The following is a 26,464-nucleotide window of genomic DNA, read 5'->3' on the forward strand; positions in this document are numbered from 1 at the left end:
ATCTGCTACATATTTCTCTGTCTTCTCATTTTGCTTAACTTACTGTGTTTGGGGTCTCCTTTTTGTAGGCTGCATGTTTGTAGTTCCTGTTGTTTTTGGTGTCTGCCCCCAGTGGGTAAGGTTGGTTCAGTGGGTTGTGTAGGCTTCCTGGTTGAGGGGACTGGTGCCTGTGTTCTGGTGGATGAGGCTGTATCTTGTCTTTCTGGTGGGCAGGACCGAGTCCAGTCATGCGTTTTGGGGTGTCTGTGAACTTAGTGTGATTTTAGGCAGCCTCTCTGGTAATGGGTGGGATTGTGTTCCTGTCTTGCTAGTTGTTTGGCATGAGGTGTCCAGCACTGGAGCTTGCTTGTCGTTGAGTGGAGCTGGGTCTTAGTGTTGAGAAGGAGATCTATGGGAGAGCTCTTGTCAATTGATAGTATGTGGGGCTGTGAGGTCTCTGGTGGTCCAATGTCCTGAACTTGGCTCTGCCACCTCAGAGGCTCAGGCCTAACACCCAGCCAGAAAACCAAGACCCTGTCAGCCACATGGCTAGTCTTCCTAAAGCCAGGTTGCCTGCAGCAGCAAGTTTTCCCAGCCCTTCTTCCATAAAGCAACCTATTTGTAGACTTTTTGATGATAGCCATTGTGATCCATGTGAGGTGATACCTCATTGTGGTTTTGATTTGCATTTCTCTAATAATTAGTGACGTTGAGCATCTTTTCATGTGCCCATTAGCCATGTTCATATCTTCTTTGGAAAAATGTCTATTTAGGTCTTCTGTCCATTTTTTGACTGGGTTGTTTGTTTTTTTTGTTGTTGAGTTGTATGAGCTGTTTGTATACTTTGGATATTAACCCCTTTTTGGTTGTGTTGTTTGCAAATATTTTCTCCTATTTTGTAAGCTCTCTTCATTTTCTTGATGGTTTCCTTTGCTGTGCAAAACTTTTAAGTTGGATTTAGGTCCCAGTTGTTTATTTTTTCTTTTATTTCTTTTGCCTTGGGAGACTGATCTAAGAAAATATTGCTACAATTTATGTGAAAGAATATTTTGCCTATGTCCTCTTCTAGGAGTTTTATGCTGTCATGTCTTACATTTAGGTCTTTAAACCATTTTGAGTTTCTTTTTGTATATGATGTGAAGGAATGTTCTAATTTCATTGTTTTACATGAGGCTGTCCAAATTTCCCAACACCACTTGTTGAAGAGACTGTTTTTTCTGTATTGTATATCTTGCTTCTTTTGTCATAGACTAATTGACTGTAAGTGTGTGGGTTTTTTTCTGGGCCCTCTATTCTGTTCCCTTGATCAATATGTCTGTTTTGTGCCAGTACTGAACTGTTTTGATTACTGTAGCTTTATAGTGTAATCTGAAGTCTGGAAAGATTATACCTCCAGCTTTGCTATTTTTCCTCAGGATTGCTTTGACAACTGGGTATTTTGGGTTTCCATATGAATTTTAGGATTACTTGTTCTATTTCTGCAAAAAATGTCATGGGGGTATTTTGATAGGGATTGCATTAAATCTGTAGATTGTTTTAGGTAGTATGGCCTGGAGTAAATTATTATTATTATTTTTTAATTAATAAATTAATTTTTATTTTTGGCTGCATTGGGTCTTCTTTGCTGTGCACAGGCTTTCTCTAGTCGCAACCAGCAGGGGCTATTCTTCATTGTGGCACGCGGGATTCTCAATTGTGGTGGCTTCTCTTGTTGTGGAGCACAGGCTCTAGGCACACAGGATGCAGTAGTTGTGGCTTGCAGGCTCTAGAGCACAGGGTCAGTAGTTGTGGCGCACGGGTTAGTTGCTCCGCAGCATGTGGTATCTTTGCGGACCAAGGATCGAATCCATGTCCCCTCCACTGCAGGTGGGTTCTTAACCACTGTACCACCAGGGAAGTCCCTGGAGTAAATTATCAACTGAGAAAAATTTACTTGTCCCTGACCAATCAAAGCTTGGTGCTCCTATGGGTTGATCTATTCTTGGATCAGATAAAGGGTGTGTGGCCAAGTACATGTGGTTCTAACATGACCCTTTCCCAACCCCTCAATAACAACTACAGATTGGGGTAAGTTCTGAGAGAAAGAGTTACAGTGTCAGGCTACCCCAAATGCCTTTGTTTTAAGACCCCTATCTTAACCTTCAACTTAAAACCTCAGGGACGAAATGCATATTTTTAAAAATTATTATTATAAAGTTAAAAATCTTAACATGTCTTCTTCCTTTATAATATGATCTTTATTCTTTTATAATTGGGAATCAGGAAACATATCCACAGGTGTGTGCAGGAACTGGACAATCTCAAATTTGCTAGGCTACCAAGAAGTAAGCTCTCCATGGTTTGAGAAGGTGGGTTCTCAGGATTCTCTTAATCCACCCATTGTTATTACATTCTAATGGATAATAACATTGGGGCTGGGGTAAAATTATTGGGAAAAAAACTGGAGGGAGTGACACTCCCTCTTCCAGCTAATTGAACAATGGCTTAGGGGAATATTGGAAGCAGAAGGGCTTTTGTTTAGGTTCACATAGATTGTGGGCAGAGATTTCCTGTGTATGATTCATCAGTAAAGGAGTGTTCAAATAAATCATGCTACATCTATAATGAAATACAATGCAGCTATATAAGATCATGAGAAAACTCTGGAATGATATGGAAAGCTTTCCGAGATCCATTATTAAGTGAAAAAAAGCAAGAGCAGAGCAGTGTATATATTATATTTTGACTTTTATTAGAAAAAGGAGAAACAAGAACATATTTCGTATATGCTTCTATTTACATAAAGAGACTCAGGCAATACACACAATAAATAAATTTTTAAAAAATTACCTATAGAAGGATGGGGTAAGAACTGGATGAATGGCTTAAAAGACTGAAAGGGAGACTATATACATTAATTTTTCTGGGAGTGAGGCAACCATAATAGCCTTGATATGTTCTCCACATACCCCAGTTGACTGTGAGTATGAACAGCAGAAGCACACCACACATCTCTGGTCAATAGAGACTGTGCTTGTGCACAGAAGAGTATGTGAAATATACCAATATACCAAGGGGTCTTGGCAGAAAGTAAACTCCAGGAGAGACTTGAAAATGACCTTAATTTTGAATGAGCTCCTTAGCCCACACACTGATCCATCAGAAGAGAGTGCAAGAATCCCTGGCTCAAGGTATTGAAGCACAACCTCTAACTAATGTTTCATTGAACATTAAGGTATATAGACATTAGGGTGAACTCTAGGAAACTAGGCTTAAAAATAAAACTGAGCAGAGACAGCAGCAGCCAGACACTGTGGGGGAGACAGACTTCATAGATTTTGTTCAGGCAAGTTACTCAACAAACAAGCAAACAAATTAAAAAATAGCAACAATAATTCTTGGGGAGGGGGTGGAATCAGAATCTGGAATTGCTAAAATATATGGTCTAAGATGTTCAGGATTCAATAAAAATTGTAAGACATGCAAATAAACAAGAAAGTCTGATTTATACTAAGGAAAAAAGAAGTCAGTAGAAATTGTCTCTGACTTCCCCCAGATGTTGGAATTAACAGATGAATATTTCAAATTAGCTATTATAAATATGTTAAAATAAGTAAAAGGAATCACATTTAAAGAATTAAACAAAAGTTGAATAACAAGGATTCAGTGAATAGCAAATCTCAAGAAAAAGATAACAATTTTTTTAAAGGAAATTCTGGAGTTGAAAAAGTGTAATAACTTAAATGAAAATTCACCAGAAGGGCTAAATAGCAGATATTAGATGGCAGAAGAAAGAATAAGTGAATTTGAAGATAAATCAATGTAAATTATCCAAACTGAATAACAGGGAAAAAAGAAAGCTTGAAATAAAATCAGCAGAGCCTCAGAGATCTGTGGACCAATATCAAGTATATCAACATACGTGTAATGGTAGTTTCAGAAAGAGAGGAAATAATGGTTAAAACTACCCAAATTTGATTTAAAAAAACATTAATTTACAGATTCAAGGAGCTCATCAAATCCCAAGAAGGATATACACAGAGAAATTCACAGCAGGACATGTCACTGTGATACTGTTGAAAGCCAAAGACAAAGAGAAAATCTTGGAAGCAGAAAGAACAGCAACTTCTCATGTACAGAGAAACAGTATGATTGCTGACTTTTAATCAGAAACAATAAAGTCTGAAGGCAATGGAATGACATTTTCAAAGTGTTGAAAGAAAGAAAGAATTTCTAAATCCCAAAAAGCTAGTTTTCAAAGATGAAGGTGAAATAAAAACATTCCCAGATAAACAAATATTGAGAGACTTTGTTTCTAGCACACTTGTCTTACAAAAAATACTAAAAGAAGTCCTTCAGGCTGAAAAGAAGTGACCGCAGACAGTAACTTGAATTCACAAAAAGAAATGAAGAAGTCTGGAAATGGTAAATGTTTGAAAATTAAACACTTTTAAATAACCCACGGGTCAAATAAGTAATCAGAAGAGGAAATTAGAAAATATTTTGATCTAAATGAAAATAGAGACACATTTTAACAAGGTTTATGGGATGAAAATAACACAGCACTTACAGAAAAATTTATAGCTTTAAATGCCTATATTAGAAAAGAAGAAAGGTCTAAAATCAATAACCTAAGCTTCCCCATTAAGAAATTAGAAAAGGTAGAGCAACTAAATTCAAAGCAAACAGAAGGGAGTAGATAATAAAGAGTTGAGTGGAAATCAATGGAATGGAAAATAGAAAATAATTGAAACTAAACGTTGGTTCTTTGAAAAGATTAAAAAAGTTGAAAAAAATCTGTATTAGTTTTCTATTGCTACTGTGACAAGTTACCACAAATTTAGTGGCTTAAAAAACACAATTTTGTTATCTTACAGTTCTGGATATCAGAAGTCTGACATGGATCTCACTGAGACAATATCAAGTTGTTGATAGAGTGCATTCATTTCTGGAGGCTCTAGGGAGAATCCATTTCCTTGCCTTTTCCATCTTAAGAGGCCACCTTCTTTCCTTGGCTTATGGCTCCTTTCCTGTATCTTCAAAGTCAGTAAGCAATATCAGGCCAAGTCCTTCTCACACTATCCTTTCTCTGGTTCTCCTTCTTCTGCCTCCCTCCTCTACTTTTAAGGACCTTTGTGATTGCATTTTGTTTACTAGGATAATCTTCCTATCTTAAAATCAGCTGATAAGTATCCTTAATTCCATTTGCAATCTTAATTTCTCTTTGCCATGTAACACAATATATTCAAATGTTCCAAGGATTAGGATGTAGACATACTTGGGGGAAGCATTATTCTGCCTACCACACACAACCCCTTAATTTGACTGATCAAGAAAATAAGAGAGAAAACACAAATTACCAAAATTATGAGTAAATGAAGTGAAATCACTACTGACCATACAGGTTTTAACAGAATTATAAGGAAATATTATGAAGGACTTAATGCCAGCAAATTAGACAACTTAGATAAAATTAACAAATTCCTAGAAAGACACAAAATTTGAAAACTGAGAATAGAAATAGAAAAACTGAGTAGACCAGAAACAAGTAAAGGAATAGAATTAGTAATAAAACTTTTTTCCACCAAGAAAAGCCTAAGTCCACATGGATTCATTGGTGAATTCTATTCAATATTTAAAGAATTCACAAACCCTTAAAAAAAATAGAGAATCAATCCCAACTCACTATATGAGGCTACCATTACCCTAACACCAAAGTCAGAGAAAGACAAAAAAGGAAAAGACTTATATCCTTCATGAACATAAATGAAAAAATTTTAACAAAATATTAGCAAACTGAATTTGGCAGTATATTACTGACATGTACACACTGCTATATTTAAAATAGATAACCAAAAAGTTTCTACTGTAAAAAAAAATAAAAAAAGAAAAAAAAGAAAAAATATTATATAAATGGAACAATAGAGTATGTAAAAAAAAAAATAAATAAAAAGCATTATAAACCATGACCAAATGGTATTTATCTAAGGTATGCAACATAACATAACATCCAAAATCAATTAATGTAATACATCATATTAATATATTACAAGAAAAAAACTAGATGATCATCTCAATAAATGCAGAAAAATCATTTGACAAGATCCGACATTCTTCATGATCAAAATACTCAACAAAATACAGGAACTTCCTCAAACTTAAAATGGGTAAAATATCTTATAACTAACTCTATATTTAATGCTGAAATACTGAATGCTTTCCCCCTAAGACTGGCAGCAAGGCAGGAATATTCACTTTTGCCTTGTCTGTTCAACTTTGTACTGGAAGTTCCAACAAGTGCAATAAGGCAAGAATTAATGAAAGAACAAATGAATGAATGAATAAAGGCATCTAAATTGGAAAGGTAGGAGTAAAACTGTCTTTGTTCACAGATGGCCTGATCCCATATGTAGAAAATTCTAAGGAATCCACCAAGAAACTACTAGAACTAACAAACAAGCTTAGCAAGTTTACAGAAACAAGATCAAGATATACAAATTAATTGTATTTCTATATATCCTAGCAGTGAACAATCCCCAAAATGAAATTTTTCTTAATACCAGTCACAAAAACACCAACAAAGATAAAATACTTAAGACTAAATTTAGCAAAGGAATGCAATATTTGTTCAATGAAAACTACAAAGCATTGCTTAGAGAAATTAAAACATATCTTAGTAAATGGAGAGAAATTCCATGTTCAGGGATTGAAAGACTCAATATTATTAACATCTCATTTTCCCCAAACTGACCTATAGATTTAATGCACTCCCAATTAATTACCCAGCAGAATTTTGCAGAAATTGACAAGCTAATCCTAAAATTTGTATGGAAATATAAAGACATAGAATAGCAAACAGAATTTTGAAGAAGAACCAAATTGGAGAATTTATACTACTTGATTTATAAACTCAATATAAATTTACAGCAATCAAGCTAGTGTGGTATTGGAATAAAGAAAGACGTATGGATCAATGGATCAGAATTGAGACTCCTTACATTTCGAGTCAACTGATTTTCAAAAAAAATGCTAAGATAATTTAATGGGGGAAAGAACAGTCTTTTCACCAAATGATACTGGGACAACTGAATATCCATCTGGAAAAATGAAAATGAACTTAGACACTTACCTTATACCATGCACAGAAAGTTAACTGAAATGATCAATGACTTGAATGTAAGAGATAAACTGGAAAACTTCTGGAAGAAAACATCAGAGAATATTTTTGTGGTGTTGGGTTAGGCAAAGAGTTGTGGGATACAACATCAAAAGCTTAAGGCAAAAAAGAACAAAAATGATACATTGGATTTCATTAAAATTAAAACCTTCTTCACTTCAAAAGACACCATTAAGAAAATGCAAGGACAAGTTACAGACTTGGAGAAAGTATTTGCATATTATATTTTTGATAAAGGACTTCTTTTCAGAATATGTAAAGAACTCTTAAAACTTTATAATGAGAACAAGTCAATTAGAGAATGGACAAATGAGTTAATGACTTAAATAGATATTTCACTAAAAAGTACATACATGAGTGGCTATTAAGTATAAGAAAAACTGGTCAACATTATTAGTTATTAGGGAAGTACAAATTAGAAATACAATGTGATACCTGTACCAACCACTAGAATGGCTAAAATCAAGAAAGCAGATTATATGAAGTGTTGGCCAGAATGTGGAGAAACTGGAACCCTCATACATTCCAGGTGGGAATGCAAAGTGGTACCACCACTTTGGAAAACACTTTTGCATTTTTAAAAAGTTAAACAAAAACTTACCCTATGACCCAGCATTTCCACTTCTAGCAGTCTACCCAAGAGAAATGAAACATGTGTTCATACAAAGACATATGTGAGAATGGTTATAGCAATCTTATTCATGGCCCCAAACTGGAAACAATCCAAATATCCATCAACTGGCTAGCAAGGAATGGATAAGTAAAATGTGGTATTATCCACACAATGGAATACTATTCATCAAGAAAAAGAAATGATGCTACAACATAGATGAACCTCCGAAACATTAAGTGAAATAAACTGGTTACCAAGGACTTTGTATTGTATGATTTCATTTATACAAAATATCCAGTGAAGGCAAATTTATATAGGCAGAAAGCTGATCAGTGGTTATCTAAAGGTTGGTGTAGGGATGGGGACTGACTGCAAATGAGCTTGAAGGTATTTCTTTTGGGTGATGAAAATGTTCTAAAACTGGATTGTGGTGATGGTTGTATAACTCCATAGAAAGTTATCATATATTATTGAATTGTACACTTACAATGGGTGAATTATACAGTATGCAAATTATTCCTCAATAAAACTGTTTTAAAAAAATCCCTGTCAAAGAATAAGTAAGGGTGGGGAATGAGATAGTGATATACAAAATGCCTTCTTGAGAACCTCTATCTCCACTAGACCCAATGTGTCGGCTTCTACTAGTCAAAGTGTGACAGAAGATCTATAAAATCAGTCATTCAGAAATGCAACTATTCCTGTTCTTGAATCCTGAGATAAATTAATTTTGTTGAATTAATTTTAATCATTTATTCATAGTACATCTGTTATGTGGCAAGTACTGTGTTAGGTTCTGGTTACATAGGAAAGAACAAAACAGTCCTGGTTCTTGCCCTCCTGGAGCTTTGGGTCTATGATTCTTCCTAGGTGTGGTTCTTATGCATTTTAAAAACATAATTGAGATATTACTGTATGTTTAATTCTGTATTTTGGTCTTTTACTTAATATTATATTGTAGGCATCCAATCATATCATTAAAAGCTCTTCACGAACCTTATATTTATTTGCTGCAACCTTTACCGCAACATGCCTCTGTGTTGGACATTTAAATTATTTCCAGTTTATTACTATTATACGTAATGCTCCAAACAGCTTCTTTGCAAATGAGTCTTTGTTTCCCTTTTTTTTTCCCAACTAGAATCTCAGAAGAGATATTATTGAATCAAAGTTATAAATATAGATCATGATATATAAGATCGTCATATATAAAGGCTTGATACCTATTACCAAATTGTTCTCTGGAAAGGTGATATCAGTTTACAGTCCCACCAGTAGGGTAAAGAGCTTGTTATCTGCCAAGACATTGGATTGGATTAGAGGATGAACCTTAGCCCACAAAGTGGGCCATGCTCTCAGCTGTGAGGGTTGGGTCCTAGCCTTAGGCATTAATGTTTTCTCAAAGGAAATCTTGGAGCAAAGCTTCCTCAACAAGGGCTGAACTAATTTCTGGCTGAGCTCTGTCCTCTCTTAGGCTACAGAAAAATGGCTGGACCAACAATACCCAGGGGAAGGCAAACTGGCCCCAGGTAAGGAGGGAACAGTGTTATGGATTGAGCTACTCACATTAGGCACAAGCAAGTGGAGATAGGCAAAAATACCACAGGAAAATCAATTAGTCAATAAGTCAGGTGTGGCCTTGGAAAAGTCAGGTGAAGAACCCCGTCTGGAAGAAACACTAATCAGGTGATAAGAAGTGGCTTCCCCACCAATGTTTTCCTTTAGAGAATAAATCAGTAGGATTATAAATGTGATAGAACAAGAGCTGAAAGATGAGATGATGAAACAACAGAATGAGTTATAAAAGGAGATTGCAGACCTAAGGAAATGAATTGAATAAAGTAACACAAAATAACATGGAACAGAGTAGTCATAGCTAAAAAATAAATTAATGGCATGAAGGGAAAGCTAGAGATAATCATACTGAATGCAGAGGAAGAAGAAAAAAAAAAGATTAAATAATTAGAAGGAAGAGGAAGTGAGACAAAGATGATTCAAAACAAGGTAATAGGTGTCCCGGTAGTAGAGAATCCAACAAAGAGGAAGAATTCAGAGACTATTCCAACCTGCAAATCCGCATGTGGAAGGGTGTACCACACGACAAGGAAAAGAGATGGAGAATGACTGACAGCAAAGATTTTTCAAGGTTAAATGATTGAACTTAAAGAATAAAGAAGAAATTCCCCAGGCAACTACGCACAAAGCAATTCCTGACAGTGGGAAAGAGTAGGCTACCCCCTATACTCTGTGATAACTTCCTGTGTTCAAAGATGATGGCACACTGTTTACAAAGTTCTGAGCTTTGGAAATTGAGACCTAAGAAAATTATATGCAGCCAAGGAGTTGCCCACATATGAAAGCAACAGACAAGAAGTCTTAAATATGACCTGCTTGCATAAACCCAGAGCTCTTTGGCAGATGAGATCAGGTTTGGTGAGTCTGTAAAAAAGGACTAGTGGTGAGCAATTAATTCATTAGGATAAAAAACTATTTTTTCTCAGCAAAGTGTGGTTGCAGCATAGAATGCTACTATTATAAACTCTGGCAAAGGGAACCAACCTAATCAGTAGACACTGGGGAGTGGGGGAGGGAAGGTGGGAGGCAGTGTGAGAGTATTATCACCTCCATGCTGCTTGGAGCAGTGAGTTAGCCAATACTGTTTCAAATTCTTGTTAAATATGATTACAAGCTCTTCATGGTTTTTGTAACATTTAAAATTTTTCTTTAGCCTTAATTTTTAAGTTAATGAAGAAACATTTGATGTACTATAAATCTTTCAAATTTCCTTCAGCTTCTTTCTCTTCTGCTAAATTCAAGAAAAATATTAAATTTACAAATAACATTCATAGAATCTTCTCATTTTTAGAAATGCCTGTCTGTATCTCTCCATCTTTCTTTCTTTTTCCTGACCTGTGTAAATATCAGAGAGTCGCTGCAAAGATGATCACAAAATGATAACATTGATTATTTCTGATTGGTAAGATTTCCAGGGACTTGATTTCTTTTTTGTACTTTTCTGGATGTCTTGCATTTAAAAATAAAGAGTATGAATCATTATAAAACATTTGTTATTTTTCCAAAATGTTATACATGCTCTTTGCAGAAAACTTCAAACATACAGATAAAAAAGGAAAAAGCCTGCCATCTACATATATCTACCATGGTAGCCTGTTCTATTGGTGGCTCCCCATGGACAGTGCTTCATGCCCTGTGCAGTATCTTCATGCCCTGTGCAGTACCCTCCCACATTGACTCTGGGCTTGGCCATGTGTGATAGTTAATTTTATGTGCCCTCTTGGCTAGGCTATGGTGTCCAGTTTTTTTTTTTTTTTCGAATACAAGTCTAGGTGTTGCTGTGAAGGCATTTTTTAAAGATGTGATTAATATTCAAATCAGTCAATTTTGAGAAAAGCAGATTACCCTTTATTTTGTGGGTGGGCCTCATCCAATCAGTTGCAGGACTTAAGAACAATGACTAAGGTTTTCTGAGGAAGAAGGAATTCTCCTCAAGATTGCAACATAGAAACCCTGCCTGAGTTTCCAGCCTGCTGCCCTGTGGAATTCAGACTCAAGACTGCAACGCCAACTCTTACCTTAATTTCCAGTCTGTCGGCCTGCCCTGTTCATTTCAGACTTGCCATCTTTGGCTAATGGGGAATTAGAAAATGTAACACAGCACAGACTTAATAAATACTTGCATATTAGAGGTTATTATTTTGGAACATTTCCTTTTGGAGCCTGGAACCACCATGCGAAGAGATCTGGCTGCCCTGCTGGAAGACCATGGTGAGAGAGAGAGAGAGAGAGAGAGGGAGAGAGAAGTTCAGGCAGCCGCTAACTGTTCCAGTCATCCTGGCTCTGGGGCCAGACAGGTGAGTGAAGTCCTCTTGGATTTCTAGTCTCAGTCATGCCACCAGGTGATTGCAGCTGTGTAAGTGACCCCAGGAGAAACCAGGAGAAGAACTATTCAAACTGTAGAATCATAAACAAATAAATGGTTATTGTTTTAAGCCACTACTTTTGGGTGTGGTCTGTTACTTTGTAAGAGGTAACTTATATAACTATTTTGGTATATATATTTTTTGTCTTTTTATATAATTTAAATATTTTAATGAAATTGGAATCATACTCTGTGATTTTACATCATGCGTTTTGGGTGACATTATGATCAGTTTCCTATGTTACTGAAAGTTTTTCTTAAACCTCATTTTTAATAGATATATATTTTTTGTCCATTTCCTATTATTGCACACTTAGATTGTTTCTAATTTTTTCTATTAAACAATACTATGATAAATGTTCTTGTGTATATTACCAGAACCACCCAGCTAAGCACCTTCTGTATTCCAGACTCATGGAAACTGTAAGACAATAACAAATGTTTATTATTTTAAGCGACTAAGTAATGGGAAAATTTCTTATGCAGCAATTAGTAGCTAATACAGGACCCCTTGGGACTTTTGGGTTTTTCACCTTTAAAGTAGGAAAACCTACCACAAGTTTGATTCATTGTAACCCAACTCTTAGCACTGACTAACTCTACCAGTATTTATGGAGGGATAATTTGAACGACATAGACACTTCTTGGTCCTTTCCCTTCACAACAGGTCTTCATTAACCTCCATATCCTGACAACTCATTAATATTCATTGGAGCTCTAGCCCTAGTTTCTTCCCTGCATAGGCATCTGGCTCATATTTCCAACTGCTCACCTCCTATTATCTCCTTTTTGATGTTACTTAGGGTGTCCAAAATGAAGTTCATCATCTCCTGTTACAATCTCTTCCTTCTTTCCTATTTGCCTTGATTCAGAGGTGGGGCTAGGCTGGGTGGGAAGTGGGCATGTGACACTGCATTTGTTATCTATTGCTGGGAAACAACTTACCCTGAAACTAGTGGCATAAAACAACAAGGATTTGTTATCTTGCACAGCTTCTGAGATTCAGGAATGTGGGAATAGATTATCTGGGTGGTTCTGGATCAGAGTCTCTTATGAGGTTACAGGCAAGATGTCTGGAATTGCAGTATTCTGAAGACTTGCCTGGGGGTGAAGGGTCTGCTTCCAAGATGGCTCACTTAAATAGTTGTTGGCTGGATCTCAGGTTTTTGATGGCTGCTGGAAGAGGGCCTCCATTCTTCACCACATGGACCTCACCAGAGAGCTGCTTGAGCAACCTACAATATGGCAGCTAGCTTTCTCTGGAGTGAGCAATCCAAGAGCAAGGCAGAAACTGCAATGTCTTTGATGACCTAGCCTTGAAAGTCATATGCTATCACTTCTCCCGTATTCTTTTGGTCATGCAGATCAACCATGAAACAAAGTGGACACAAAGCCTTGAAACATAGTCACACACAAAGCCATGACTATGGGGATGAAGGAGGGGTCATTTGGAGCCATCTTGGAGACTGGTGACCACAGGTACCATTTTTGTGCCCCTGGTTTTAGAACTGAGACAATGGCTATAGGGAGTATGCTATGCGGCTTCCCGGTCAGTTGTGCCAGGATAAAGTGTTTGGAGCCAGATCACTTAATTGAAAGAAGACAAAATCAGAGGAGGAAGCCAAGATGAGACACCGAGTGGTACAAGGGGCAAAGTAAGTTACTGTATATTTAACCTGAATGTGTGTGTATGAGTATTCCTTGTGGAGAGGTGCAAACACAAAAAGACCTTAAGAGGGGTCTGTAATCTTGGTTGTCACCACTACAGGGACTAGCTCTTCCCTTACCCACCTCTGTGCTTTAACCTTACCCGGATAACTATTTACAGTGGGTAACTGTCCTGCCTCTGGACTTTTCCCATATTGTTCTCTTTAACTGGAGCACTGTCTTAATTTGAGATGGCCCAGCTGCAGCCCATGAGACAAGGCTTGTCAGTGCAAGCAGTTCATTTGGAAGGTGATCCCATGAGATTCTGGCAGGAGATGAGGGAAGTGCAGGTTAGTCCTATGGGCGACTAGCTTAATCCCTCTGGAGAACTCTGGGAGATAGAGTAGAGCAGTGAAGGACCGGTCTCTGAGTTATCCTACCCGAGAGATGAGATTCCTGGAGTACTTATCTACCAAATTCCATCTGTTGTTGGTCGAGGGCTCTCTCAGGAGGAGCTAATTCTCTGGCATGTTGGCCTGCCACTCAAGCAGGCAGAGCTTATACAGCAGCTGGATGAAGTCCTCGGCCTCAGAGTTGCAGGTGCTAGCAGTTGAAGTCGGAAGTTGGAAGTTGGGCCTGCAGGGACGTGTTAAGTGCCAAGGAGATATGGGAGGGGTACCAATAGCATTTTCTGTGAGTACAATTAGAATTCAAGTCAGGCATCATCTCCCATGAGAAGGTCTCCATGGCCCCTCATTTTCTCTCACCCAGTGGGTTGGGTGCCTCCCTGTTTTGCTCCCATCCCAGCTGCCCTTCACTTTATTGTAACTGTCTGCATCTTTCCCACTAAGCTTTGAGCAAACTGAAGATACAGACTGAGTCTCCCATCTCAGTATCCCTGTCGTGCCTAGAGATAGTCCTGACCCAGAAACTGGCACATGGTGGGTGCTCAATAAATCTTAAATGAATGAATGAATGAATAAGGATTTCTCTTCATCATTTGGAGTAGCATGGGTAATGCTCTATGTGTTCCTGTGTCTAAAAGCTTTAACATAAGTTATTACCATTTCTCTCTTGCGGACTTATTTTATGGGAATAATTTCCTACAGAGGGGTCTTCCAGGTGCAGGAAGAGCACTAACATGTTTATGGTGTAGCAGCTGGCACCTCAGGCCCTGGCTGATTCACTGCTGAACCTCCCCCTGGGTTCTGGGAGATGAGCTGGGGAGGGGGCGTGAGTGGTTGCCATGGAGCAGCTCTCGCCTAGAAAACCCTCACAAGCGGTGAGGCTGGGGAGGAGGAATGGCAAGGTTTGTGTATAGGCTGAGAACGGCCCCAGAAATCCCACCTAGTCCCATTTTAGGTAGTCATGATTTACTCATTGTCGCAGTTGCTGAGTGCTCCGGGAAGGATGCATTGTCTCTGAGTAGAGAGCAGTAGTGATGATTTGGCTGTTATTATGGATAATAATTGTGTTTGCTGTCTGTGCTGCCTGGGCTTCTTCGGGAGCTTTGTTACCACTGCTGTAGTTTTAAATATTTTAATTAATGATACTTTGCTGTGCTCATGCCTTGAGGCTCCTTAAGCAAAATGAGCAATTAAAAAAAAACACACAAAAAGCAAACGAATGAAAATAAAAGAAAGGGCACTTAAAATCATTCTGTTTCTATGATGTTTCAGCCTTGAAAAATGTATTCAACTGCCTGCCGCAGGCAAGAGAAAATTCTCACTGCTTCTGCCTGTTATCTTTTGTTTCCATAGTCATCCATCTCCTGTAGCTGCTGAGTGACATGGAATATACATAAAGTACCATCGAAAAGAACAGGAGAGGAGGAAAAGGATAAAACAGAGGCCTAAATGGTCCAGCAAACCTGGAGCCCATGCTTTTAAAAGTATATCATCAACATTGATCATCACCATCAACTGTTGCCATTAGTTATTTTCATACTTTCCAGATATTGGGATATCACTGAGAAGATACCAAAGAACTGGTCTCTATCTGAGCTCTTTCAATGTAATGACTGGAAATGTCCTGGCTGAGTGATCATAATCCTCAGAATGTTCTGTGAGGCTAATGGGGGAATGCACGAGAGAGAGGCCGGTAGGGTAGGTGACCTTCTGAAATTTAGTGTTTTATTTTCATGATGCAGGAGATATGAAGATATGAAGGCCTAAAAGGCAAAATTTCCCTCCACACCTCACCACCATAAGAGTTCTCTGACCCCGGCCAGGATTCTGAACTCAGGGACTCATGGGCCTGCACAACTTGAAAATGGAGACATCAGACATGAAAATTTGACTTCCGGTCTCTTGAAAGTTCAGAAGATCTGCCAAGCCCGGCCCACATGGCAACACTGGGCTGGAGCCAGCGCTGGCCTTCCTGTGGTGTGCTGGAACGGGCTCCCACCAGCTCAGGAGAGGGCCTGTGTGCTTATCTTCTCAACTCTGTCCAGCGACTTCATGGTGGTAGCTTGAGATCATTGAGTTCAGCCATAGTGGGGGTATATATCTCGTGAAAACTGGCAAATGCTACGAGATATTTTTTTTTTCCTTTCAGGGAGCCCATTGTTAAATATTTACCGGCACCCCACTGTGGCCACCCCTGCAGATGGGTGTGCTGGGTGTGCATTTTCACAGCTGCAGCTCCCCATCTGCTCCCTACAATGAGGCTGAGTTGCCTGCCTTGTTCCCGGGGTTTACATCCTGAGTTTAGGATATTCTTACATAACTTCTTTGTGTTCCAGGGGCCTCTATGAAGAAAACCCCCTACCCCAGACCTTCATTTGGAAGGATAGCCTCATCAAAATTGTCTCTGAAGGGGAGAAAGAGAAAGTCAGCTTTGTGCTAGGAGACAGGGTGGCTGGATCTATGGGGGTGAAAGACTCCAGTGAGCCAGAGAGGGGAAGAGTTCATTCTGGGAGATGGGAGATATGAATCCCTTGTGTGGCAGACAACCAGCCCCTAGTTACACAGTGTCCTAGTTGTATGCCCATGGGGTGAACCCTGGGCACTGAAGCCTGGGGACCTCAGGAAAGTTAGGCAAGGACATAGGGAAGTCATATACTACTGAGCAGACCACTTGTGCTCTGGGAATGGGAGCATGGGAGAAACACCCACGGGCAGGACTGACGTCATGTGACCGGTACATTGTACTTGGTTTAATGCTCTGCTTGCACTGTTTTGAAATTCTTAACAATTTTTGAACAAAGAGACATGCATTTTGATTTTGCACTGACTGGGCTGTACCAATGATGTAGCCGGTCCTGTCCACTGGGAACTGACAACCAGAGACCTGCCCCAATTGTTCTGGGCTGCATAACCTTTCACAGGGCTTCCTGTGCAATACCAACGACTGGGGAGAGAGGTCCTTCAAAATTTCCCACCAAACTCTGTGGGTGGGGCTAACTCAGAGTCACATGGTCAGGAACACTAAGAAACCTGTTGTTTTTGGATCAATGCAGAGCTGTCTTATGTACTGGACTAGGTTGATTCTGCTTTTCTTTTTTAGCCCTTGGATGAACTGAGGGCACAGTGCCGGATTTTGGTAATATAGGACTGAATATGACGAGGCCTCTTCCCAGAGGAAGCTCAGAGTATGGTGGGACCTGTGGAGGTAACCCACAGCTCTTAACCTACGTAGCACATTAGAACTGAAATCTGTAAAATGCACCATGGGGATGCAGAAGCAGGAGCAATTGGTTCTGTACAAACAGAATCAGGGGAATTTATGGCAAAGCCCTGAAGGTGAGTAGGGGTCTCTGGGTGGAGAGGGTGGGAAGGTGTAAGGCAGATGCTTGAGTAGAATCCTCTTGTTTAGGGGTCTGCTGTGTTTTGATGGTGCTGCAGCTTTGAGCAGTAGTGAGGTCCACCTAACAGCTTTGTACATGCTGGAATTACTGCCTTGTGCTGTGGCCTATGACGGTGTAATAAAACCATTCCAGAGGCTGGTTCAAGTGACCACTTAGTAAGCGGGTCGTTCTTGATAATGTGTTGGGATAACATTTGGAAATACTAGTGGATTTGTTTTCCCTAGTACATCCCTTACCTGGTGACCCTTGTATCTGGGCAGCTGGACCCTGGAGCATCCTTGCTTCAGGGAAGGGCAATGACAGCAGAAGCATTAGCTTCAGGTTTTGGCTGTAAAAAGCTGAGACTGTGAGGGATCTCAAGGAATAGTGAAGTCAGAGGGAGTCACAGACAGGTTTTTGGAACCCTAGGATTAGATAGTGTTTTCCTGGACTGAGGGAAGGCAGAGCCAGCAAAACAGGAAGAGGAAAGAGATGAGGGTCCCAATAACACAGTACCCTGTGGCCACCCTTCTTCAACTCATCCTGAGAAGAAGGAAAGAGAGGTAGTTGAAGACAGTGATCCTCAGTCCTATTAAAACTAATGACTGCTTTATGTAGTAAATATTTTGTGAAGTCTTCTTTACTATCCTGAAATAAAATGAAATTCATGGGTAATATAACTCCTGCTGTTGTGACAACCACTTAATATGTTCACAGATTTCCAAAGTACTCCATGGGGAATGGGACCAATTCTGGTTGAGAATCACTGGTTTAGGGGTTTTCTTTCCTGGATAGGAACTGAGAAAGGGCAAGACCCCAGACTGGGAGTAGCTGTGGGATGGGTTGGGACAGGCGTAGGGAAACCTGCAGAAAGAGTCCATTCATGAGGGTCCTCGGAACTGCCAAATGCAGAGTTGGGATGTAACAGGGTCACACTGCGTATCCGGGACATGATCATGAAGTAGATGTGGCAGAGGGGCTGGAAGGTAGAAAAGAGAAGCCAAATCCAAAAAGAACCTTGTGCTGGGAGTGAAGAATGGTCCATCAGTGACCTGCATGTCCTGACCACTCAAACCAGAAGAAGTGAGGCTGTCCCAGCAGTTGCCGGCGTAGATATAGAGCTGCACCCCAACCCCACCCTGCTCAAAGCTCATTGATAGAAATGGAGTCATTTTTTCTTGCTGCAATGATGTTCAGAAGATTCCCTTACTTGACTGAGTTCGGCCTCCCTCCCACCTCCCCTGATGTCTATGGCTGATGACCCATTGCCCAAGCACAAATCCCTGCTGCTTATAATCCAGCTATGCCCATCTCTTGGAAGATGAAGATTCTGGGGCTGTCTGAAGATAGTCTGTGGGTTTTATGAAACAAAATCTTTGAGAAGATATCTCAATGTGTAGATCCCTGGGAGGTAAGGAGTAACTGCTCCTTTGGGGGACAATAATCATATAATTTTTTTTACTTTTTGGCCACGGCATGTGGGATCTTAGTTCCCTGACCAGGGATTGAACCCGTGCCCTGTGCATTGGAAGCACAGAGTCTTAACCACTGGACGGCCAGGGAAGTCCCTAATCATATAGTCTTGCTTTCCATCTTTGTGGGGAATGAAGGTGGTGGTGGTGGATATATTTGCTCTAGTGACAACAGAATGGGCTTTAGAGGGAGAGGACTTTTGATTTGAATCTTAGTTTAGTTTGTCAGGACATTTACTTATCTTCTTTGAAACTCATTTTTTTTTTTAATCTGTAGAATGGGTGTGAGAATCAGATGGGATAATGTATAGAGAGCTCCTTGTCATCTGTAAAGTCATGATTGTTAATTATTGTCATGAAAATCACATTAGGAGCAGCTAATCTGTGCCATCCAGTGACCAGATGCGGGTAAGTTGATTTCCTCTGAGCTCAATAGTTTCTGCCTCAGATAATTACTACTTAAGCATTCTTTGATCAGCATTTGAAGCTGAAAAACTTTCTCTGAAAGCAATTTAATGACTCTGTGGTTAAACTGAAAGATGTATTTCATTATACAGATGAGTGAAATGTAAACTACTAATTGCATATGGGCTATACCTGTAGGAGTTTAATTTTGATCACTAATGCTTTCACATTGGCCCTTGGTTAGTTTTTGGATTGGAGATGTATTTGTTAAAGGCTTGATTGAAACCCATGAATCCATGCATGCATCCACCCATCCAACCAGTAAAAGCATACTTGTTGAAGTGTTTAATTTGTACAAGTGCCTGGGAGAGGTCCTGGGGGAATGCAGCCATGAATCAGGTATAGCACTGTTTCAGAGGCTGAGGATCAACCTCCTGGACTCTTGACTGTTTGCTTTTTCTATTCTGGATGTTACTTCTTGCATATTCATTAAAGATTGTATACTTTATTTAGTTCAATTGTTTTATTGGTAATTCCTAATTGATTTTTTTTGGGGGGTGGTGGTGATGGAAGGATCATTTGTTTGGGCTGAAAAAGACCAGATTATGACAAAGTGATATCAAGAAGTCCTGTCTCAAACAGTAAAGTAATTGATTATGTTAAGGTATATCCTATTTTTCCTTGTTACCAAAGTAAAATTAAGAATAAAAAAAAAAACCCCAAAATGTTAGAAGAGTATATACCCTTGGCCCTTGAGGTGGGGAAGACTTTCTAAAATAAGCCGGGAAACCCATAATCCAAAGAAGAAAACATTGACATATTAGATGAGATAAATATTTAAAACTTCTATATCAAATGATTTCATAAACAAAACATGGGGGAAAATACCCACAACCCATGTGGTAGACAAAATGTTCGTATCTCAAGAGCTCTATAGAATGTTAAGAAAAAGGCGTACAGCCATTAGAAGGAAGCACAAAGGCAGCTCATACCTAAGGAAACAAAAGTAAGTAAACGTATGAAAAGATGTGCAGCCTCACCGGAAGTTAGGAAATGAAAATTAAAAGAATGGAATAGCATCTTTACTCAGTCATCAGCAAAACATGAAGAGGTTGAGGATTGCCAGAGCTTGGGTTGATGTGGGGAAACAGGCTCTTTCATCTGTTGTTTGTGGGCATGTGAGTAGCTATAACATTTTGGGAAAGTAATTTAAACATATTTTAAAAATAAAAAATGGACATACTCTTTGATGCAATAATCCCACTATTTCAGCAAATAAAGTGGTAATACATGAGGAGAAATGCATAAAGGTAAATATTGTAGCAGTGATTGTGAAAAATAGGGACTGGAGAGTAGGAAATGTGAATGTTCATCAATTTAGGGATAATGGAATAACCTACTATATATATATAATATGAAATATTATAAAGCCATTAAAAAGCATGATTTGGATTTATATTTATTGCCTTGAAAGTATCCACATTATAGCTGTTTGGCAAAATGTGTGTATATTGTTAAGGCCTAGGAAAAGCTATGGAAACAAATACCTCAAACTATTTAGATAGATTATTTCAAAGGGGGTGAATTTGAGGATAGGAAACTAATAACTGTCATTGTTATACATTTCTATTTTGTTTGAAAGCATTACAAGCAATATCTTCATGATTAATGATTTCACTGAGTTGAAGTAAAGTTAAAAAAACAAAAATGTAGGGAGGGAGGGAGAGAGAGAGAGAGAGAGAGAGGATGAGTGGCTGTTAGCATTACTGACGCCATCTTGGGCCCTTATAGTTTCCCCTGTCCTTCCCCTGACCCTACCCAGGACCGTGCTGTTCAGTGAATCACTTCTCTGTCACCAAGGGCTTTGTAGTTAATAGATATTATTTAATAATCATTAGGACCGGGTAACCTCTATGCTCTGTTGGTCCCCAAACAATGATGAAAACCTTCCCTGACGTATTCCTGGTACCCACAAGACTAGTTACCCATTCATAAATTTTGACTTAGGAATGTACATCCTGTTTCCAAGCATCTACCCCCATGCCCTAGGTTAACTATAAAATTGTCCCCGTAGCCCCTTGGTGGTGCAGAGTGCAGCTGTGCATGTTTCCGGTCCGTTGTCTGCCCAATCCCCCCCATCCTACCCTGTGAGTAAGTACCCTATAATAAACTGATCCACTGATTTTATGGAGCTGCCTGCTCATTTTTCAGTTTCAATATGCCTTCTCAGTCTGGTGGGCACTTTTCATTCCTTTTGTCCTCCAACAGAGAGATAGAGAGAAAGAGAGAGAGAGGGAAGGGGGGAGAGGAAGAGAGAGAGAGAGAGAGAGAGAGAACAGGGTAGAACATTAACATTATAGACTTCAGTCTTCATGGGGGAAAGAAGAAAATGATTTTGCCAACCACAGGAAAAAGTGGTCAAAAGTCAAAGGCAGTTAGAGCTAACAGAAACACCATTATAGAATATTGCCTCTTTGACCTGACATTGTTATTCTTATAAATTACAGATATGGACTATTTTGGGGTAAATGTTCAGTGTTACAGTAGTGAGGCTCTTTCCAGTCTCTCTTTTTTAAAAATATTATTTATTTTTATTTATTTATTTTTTGCTGCATTGGGTCTTCGTTGCTGCACGTGGGCTTTCTCTAGTTGCGGAGAGCAGGGGCTGCTCTTCATTGCGGTGCGTGGGCCTCTCATTGTGGTGGCTTCTCTTGTTGCAGAGCACGGGCTCTAGGTGCGTGGGCTTCAGTAGTTGTGGCTCATGGGCCTAGTTGCTCTGCGGCATGTGGGATCTTCCAGGATCAGGGCTTGAGCCCATGTCCCGTGCATTGGCAGGCGGATTCTTAACCGCTGTGCCACTAGGTCTCTCTTTTACATTGAAGAATTTGTGCCCTGATTTTTGTTGCTGTTAACGTCTTAGTTTTGTTTGTTGAAGCTTATTTGAGATCTTGGTTGTTTAAAAAGAACAGAAAATCAGAAAAGATAAATAAGACTGAGAATGTGGGAAAGAAAGAAAATATTATCTGTGCCCCTCAGTAGTTTGAAGATTGCTGTAGTTCATCTTCAAATACAGAGAGTCATGAAAGATTTATTTACCCACATTTCTCTTAAGGTCGAAGGAGTTGAGATGATCACTCTCTCATCCAGGCTCCCTTTCTTCACCCACGTCCTCTTATTTATTTCCCTCTGCTCCTGAGCCAAAATTTGAGCATCTGAGAGAGATTCTTAGTCGGTTCCCAATATTTGAAACCACTTTCAGCAATACCATCCATCTCATCCCCGTGCCAGTGGCATTATCTCCACACCCTTGGAGATGAGCCTCCTCCTCACTCTTTTATCACTCTGAGCTGCACACGTTTGGTTACAAACACCCTGATACTGTTCTTGTTGGTATCTCACAAGTGAAATAACAGATAACCATTCTCCCAGTGATAACAATGCTGTCATCCCACACCTAGATAACTAGGAGAGGAGGTATCCACTCCCACTGCGTGCTGTGATTAAGATCTCACTGGCGAAGATACAAGTGAGATTGCCTTTATAAAATAATATCTGTGCTCATATCATTTTACTCAGCTCAGATAGCAGCTAACATCATTTCTTGGGGCCCTCCCCCGTACCAATCTACACTGGCTTTCAAACATGTGTGCTACCGCCTGCCCTACTGGTGAGATAAGAATAAAAGCATTAGATGGCATATTAAATTGTGCAGCGTTTTTCATATTACTCATACAAATGAGATAACAGCTGCAGGATAGTCTGTTTCATTCTTGGCAGAACTCCCAATCATTGTGCTGCTGAAATAGGGCTAGCCTTGCATCTCAGCGGTGTGGGCTTCGGTCCGAGGGCACAATTCAGCAGGGCCAGAAGGCCACCCTTGCCTAAGACTACCTTCCCAGCCTTCTTGATGTGAATTAATAAAGGGCAAATCCTTTCATTCCCAACCAGATTTAGATTTAATGTGAGGTTACTTAAAGGAAGTAATCCATAGAGTATTTCCCAAATATCAGTTATCAAGTTCCACTTCTTTATGATTTTTGTTATACCAATATTATGAATTAATACTTTAAAAAATGTAGTTTAATTTTTTTAAAGAAATTTATTTTTTATTTATTTATTTTTGGCTGCATTGGCTCTTCGTTGCTGCACGCGGGCTTTCTCTAGTTGCGGCGAGTGGGGGCTACTCTCTGTTGTGGTGCACGGGCTTCTCATTGCAGTGGCTTCTCTTGTTGCGGAGCGCAGGCTCTAGGTGCGTGGGCTTCAGTAGTGGTGGCATGCGGGCTCAGTAGTTGTGGCTCGCGGGCTTAGTTGCTCCGCGGCATGTACGATCTTCCCGGGCCAGGGACCAAACCCATGTCCCGTGCATTGGCAGGCGGATTCTTAACCACTGCACCACCAGGGAAGTCCTTAATACTTTTCTTTAAATTATTTTAACTACCTATCTTAGCCTTATCTTAACTAAAAAGAGTGATAAAATCACAAGTTTGTTATGCTTCTTTTATTTTATTATATCTACAGTAAGTCCCCTACATATAAACGAGTTCTGTTCTGAGAGCACGTTTGTAAGTCCAATTTGTTCGTTAAGTCCAACTAAGTTAGCCTAGGTACCCAACTAACACAATCGGCTATATAGTACTATGCTGTAATAGGTTTATAATACTTTTCACACAAATAATACATAAAAAACAAAAGCAAAAAATAAAGAAAATATTTTTAATCTTACAGTACAGTACCTTGAAAAGTGCAGTAGTACAGTACAACAGCTGGCATGCAGGGGCTGGCATCGAGTGAACAAGCAAGAAGAGTTACTGACTGGAGGAGGGAGAGGAGGTGGGAGATGGTAGAACTGAAGGATCATCAGCAACAGGAGACGGAGAGCAAGCTGCAATTTCACTCATGCCTGACGCTGATGGCACAGGTTCTGGTTCCTTGCTGGAATCAGATACACATTTGCATCTTGTAAAGTTCACAACTTGAACATTCATATGTAGGGGACTTACTGTAGTTGAGATTAAAATATATAACTATTAATGTTGTTTTCTGTGCACCATCTAAAATAATTTTGAGTGATACCTATGGATATTTAGGAAACATCCTGTTTGAAAAACACCATTAGAGTAGTTCTCACTGAAGTATACAGTGCTAGCACACATCATTTCTTGGTGGCTGCTTTTGATGGACAATGCCATACCTGGAAAGGATAGGGAGGAAAATCTATAAAAACGTTTAGAAAGGAGACGTTAGAGGGAGGTGAGGAGTAGTCCTGTCCAAGGCATCATCTCATCCTGGCCAGACTTAGATGAGTAAGATGGAGCCAGAGACATCTTGACTATCACCTTTCTGGGTGGGATCTAGGACTAGAGGAGCACCGGGACCTCTGTGAGACCCTGAACCATAGCATATGTTCAGAAACCTGTGGTTTTAGCCACTCATGACTACGGGATGAGGGTTCTTCTTGCTTCTTCTATGCTGGCTCACAGCATGGACCCCCTCAGAGAGAATCAACCCTCATGGGGGGGGTATCTCAATAGACACCACACACAGGATTGTGTTCAACCCAGTAGTGTCCCTACTGGTCAGGAACACAAATCAACCAGCATCATGAAGAGGAGGCAAGGGTGGCACAAGATGGCAAGTTCCAAGTGTTGGAGAAATAAGCCTTCTGTCAAGACTATCTTATTCACCGAAGAAAAGTGGCTCCATTATAAATCCACTTTATATGTGTTTACATATGTTGTTTTAAATGCAAAAACAAAACCCCACAACCAAAATCAGATGAACAAGACTGAGCGTTTAGGGCTGAAAAGCATTAATTTAGAGGTAGCAGAGGCCCCTGACAGCTGTCAGAGAAACTTCTGCTCTGAGCTTTTCTACGTACCTATAATCCCAGGCACACAGAGCTCTGCCATAGTAACCCCTTCCATGCCAGTCTCTGGCTCTGTACTTCTGGTGATTATCCTGAACAAGGACTGCCAGACTTTAAGGTGATGACCTCTCCTGCTCTGGCCAGTCCCTGGGGTTCTACCATCTTATGACTAGGTGAAGACCTCTGGCCAACTATCCCACACATAGTCCTATATGCCATAGAAGAGCTACCTCGGACACGTGGCCTCTTCTCTTGCAGAACTTTCAGGAAACCTGCGTGGATATGGAGCTGTATAGGACACACAGGTGATTGATAGGCAGAGGGACAGGAAAGAGTTAATCTCCAAACTAACCACAGTTTAGCTGTGGACCGGCCATGCATCCAGGCTGAGCTTATGGGAGCACCACAGGGGAGCGGTTAATCAGACATCAGTTTCCAGGTGTGCGAATGACCCTACTGATGACCAAAGTTTGAACTAAGTGTCTGGGGACAGTTCACGTGTACAAGTCTGAGACTCACAAGAGACAACAATCAATCCCCGCTTCATCCTTTAAGCCACATTGGTTGCCAACAGCAGTCCAGCAAAATTCAGTGGGGGCTTTTTTTGTACTCTGGTTAAATGAAGCAGGAAGGTATCCTTTGTGTTTTGTAAATAGTATTTTGCCCAGTCGGTCAGTGCTGATTAGCCCGTGTTTGTTCCTCATTTTCCCAAATTAACTTTTGCCATCATCTTGCATACCCATGAAACTTGGTTTCCACAAAGTGGCTGATTTGCTGCATTTTCCTGCAACTGCCTGATTGTACCTGTTGTGCCCTCTGGTCACCTCCCCGAACAATCTTGCCTCTGGTCCTCTCAGTGCCTGTTTCCCTCTTGGTTCCGTTCCCACCTTTGTTAATAGAAAAGGGAAGAAGAATTATTCCAAGAATTTAAACTTTTAGTACAATAGAATATTCTTCTTTCTGATTTCTTAAAACTCCAATTGTTCCTCTTTGTCCCATGAAAGAAAGAAAAAAGGAAGAAAGGAAAGAAGGAGAGAAAGAAAGGAGTGAGTGAGGACAGAGGAACACATTTCTGCTCTTCACTAGGATTGGATCTTTTCCCAATTAAAAAAAAATTGGACATTTATGTGTAACGTAGCTCCTTATAAAGGTAATAGAACCACAGTACAGAAAAGCTGGAAAAAGGAAAAGAAAAATACCCCCATAAGACTAACAACATAACAGAATTTCTATTAGCAGGGTGGAATATTTTCTGCTAGTCTTTCTGCTAAGCACCACTTTTAAAATCTGGTTGTGGGCTTCCCTGGTGGCGCAGTGGTTGAGAATCTGCCTGCTAATGCAGGGGACACGGGTTCGAGCCCTGGTCTGGGAAGATCCCACATGCTGCGGAGCAACTAGACCCGTGAGCCACAACTACTGAGCCTGCGCGTCTGGAGCCTGCGCTCTGCAACAAGAGAGGCCATGATAGTGAGAGGCCCGCACACCGCGATGAAGAGTGGCCCCCGCTTGCCACAACTAGAGAAAGCCCTAGCACAGAAACGAAGACCCAACATAGTAATCAATTAATCAATCAATCAATAAAAAATCTTAAAAAAAAAA

The sequence above is a fragment of the Balaenoptera ricei genome, chromosome 4 (assembly GCF_028023285.1).
Source record: "Balaenoptera ricei isolate mBalRic1 chromosome 4, mBalRic1.hap2, whole genome shotgun sequence".
Classification (NCBI taxonomy): domain Eukaryota; kingdom Metazoa; phylum Chordata; class Mammalia; order Artiodactyla; family Balaenopteridae; genus Balaenoptera; species Balaenoptera ricei.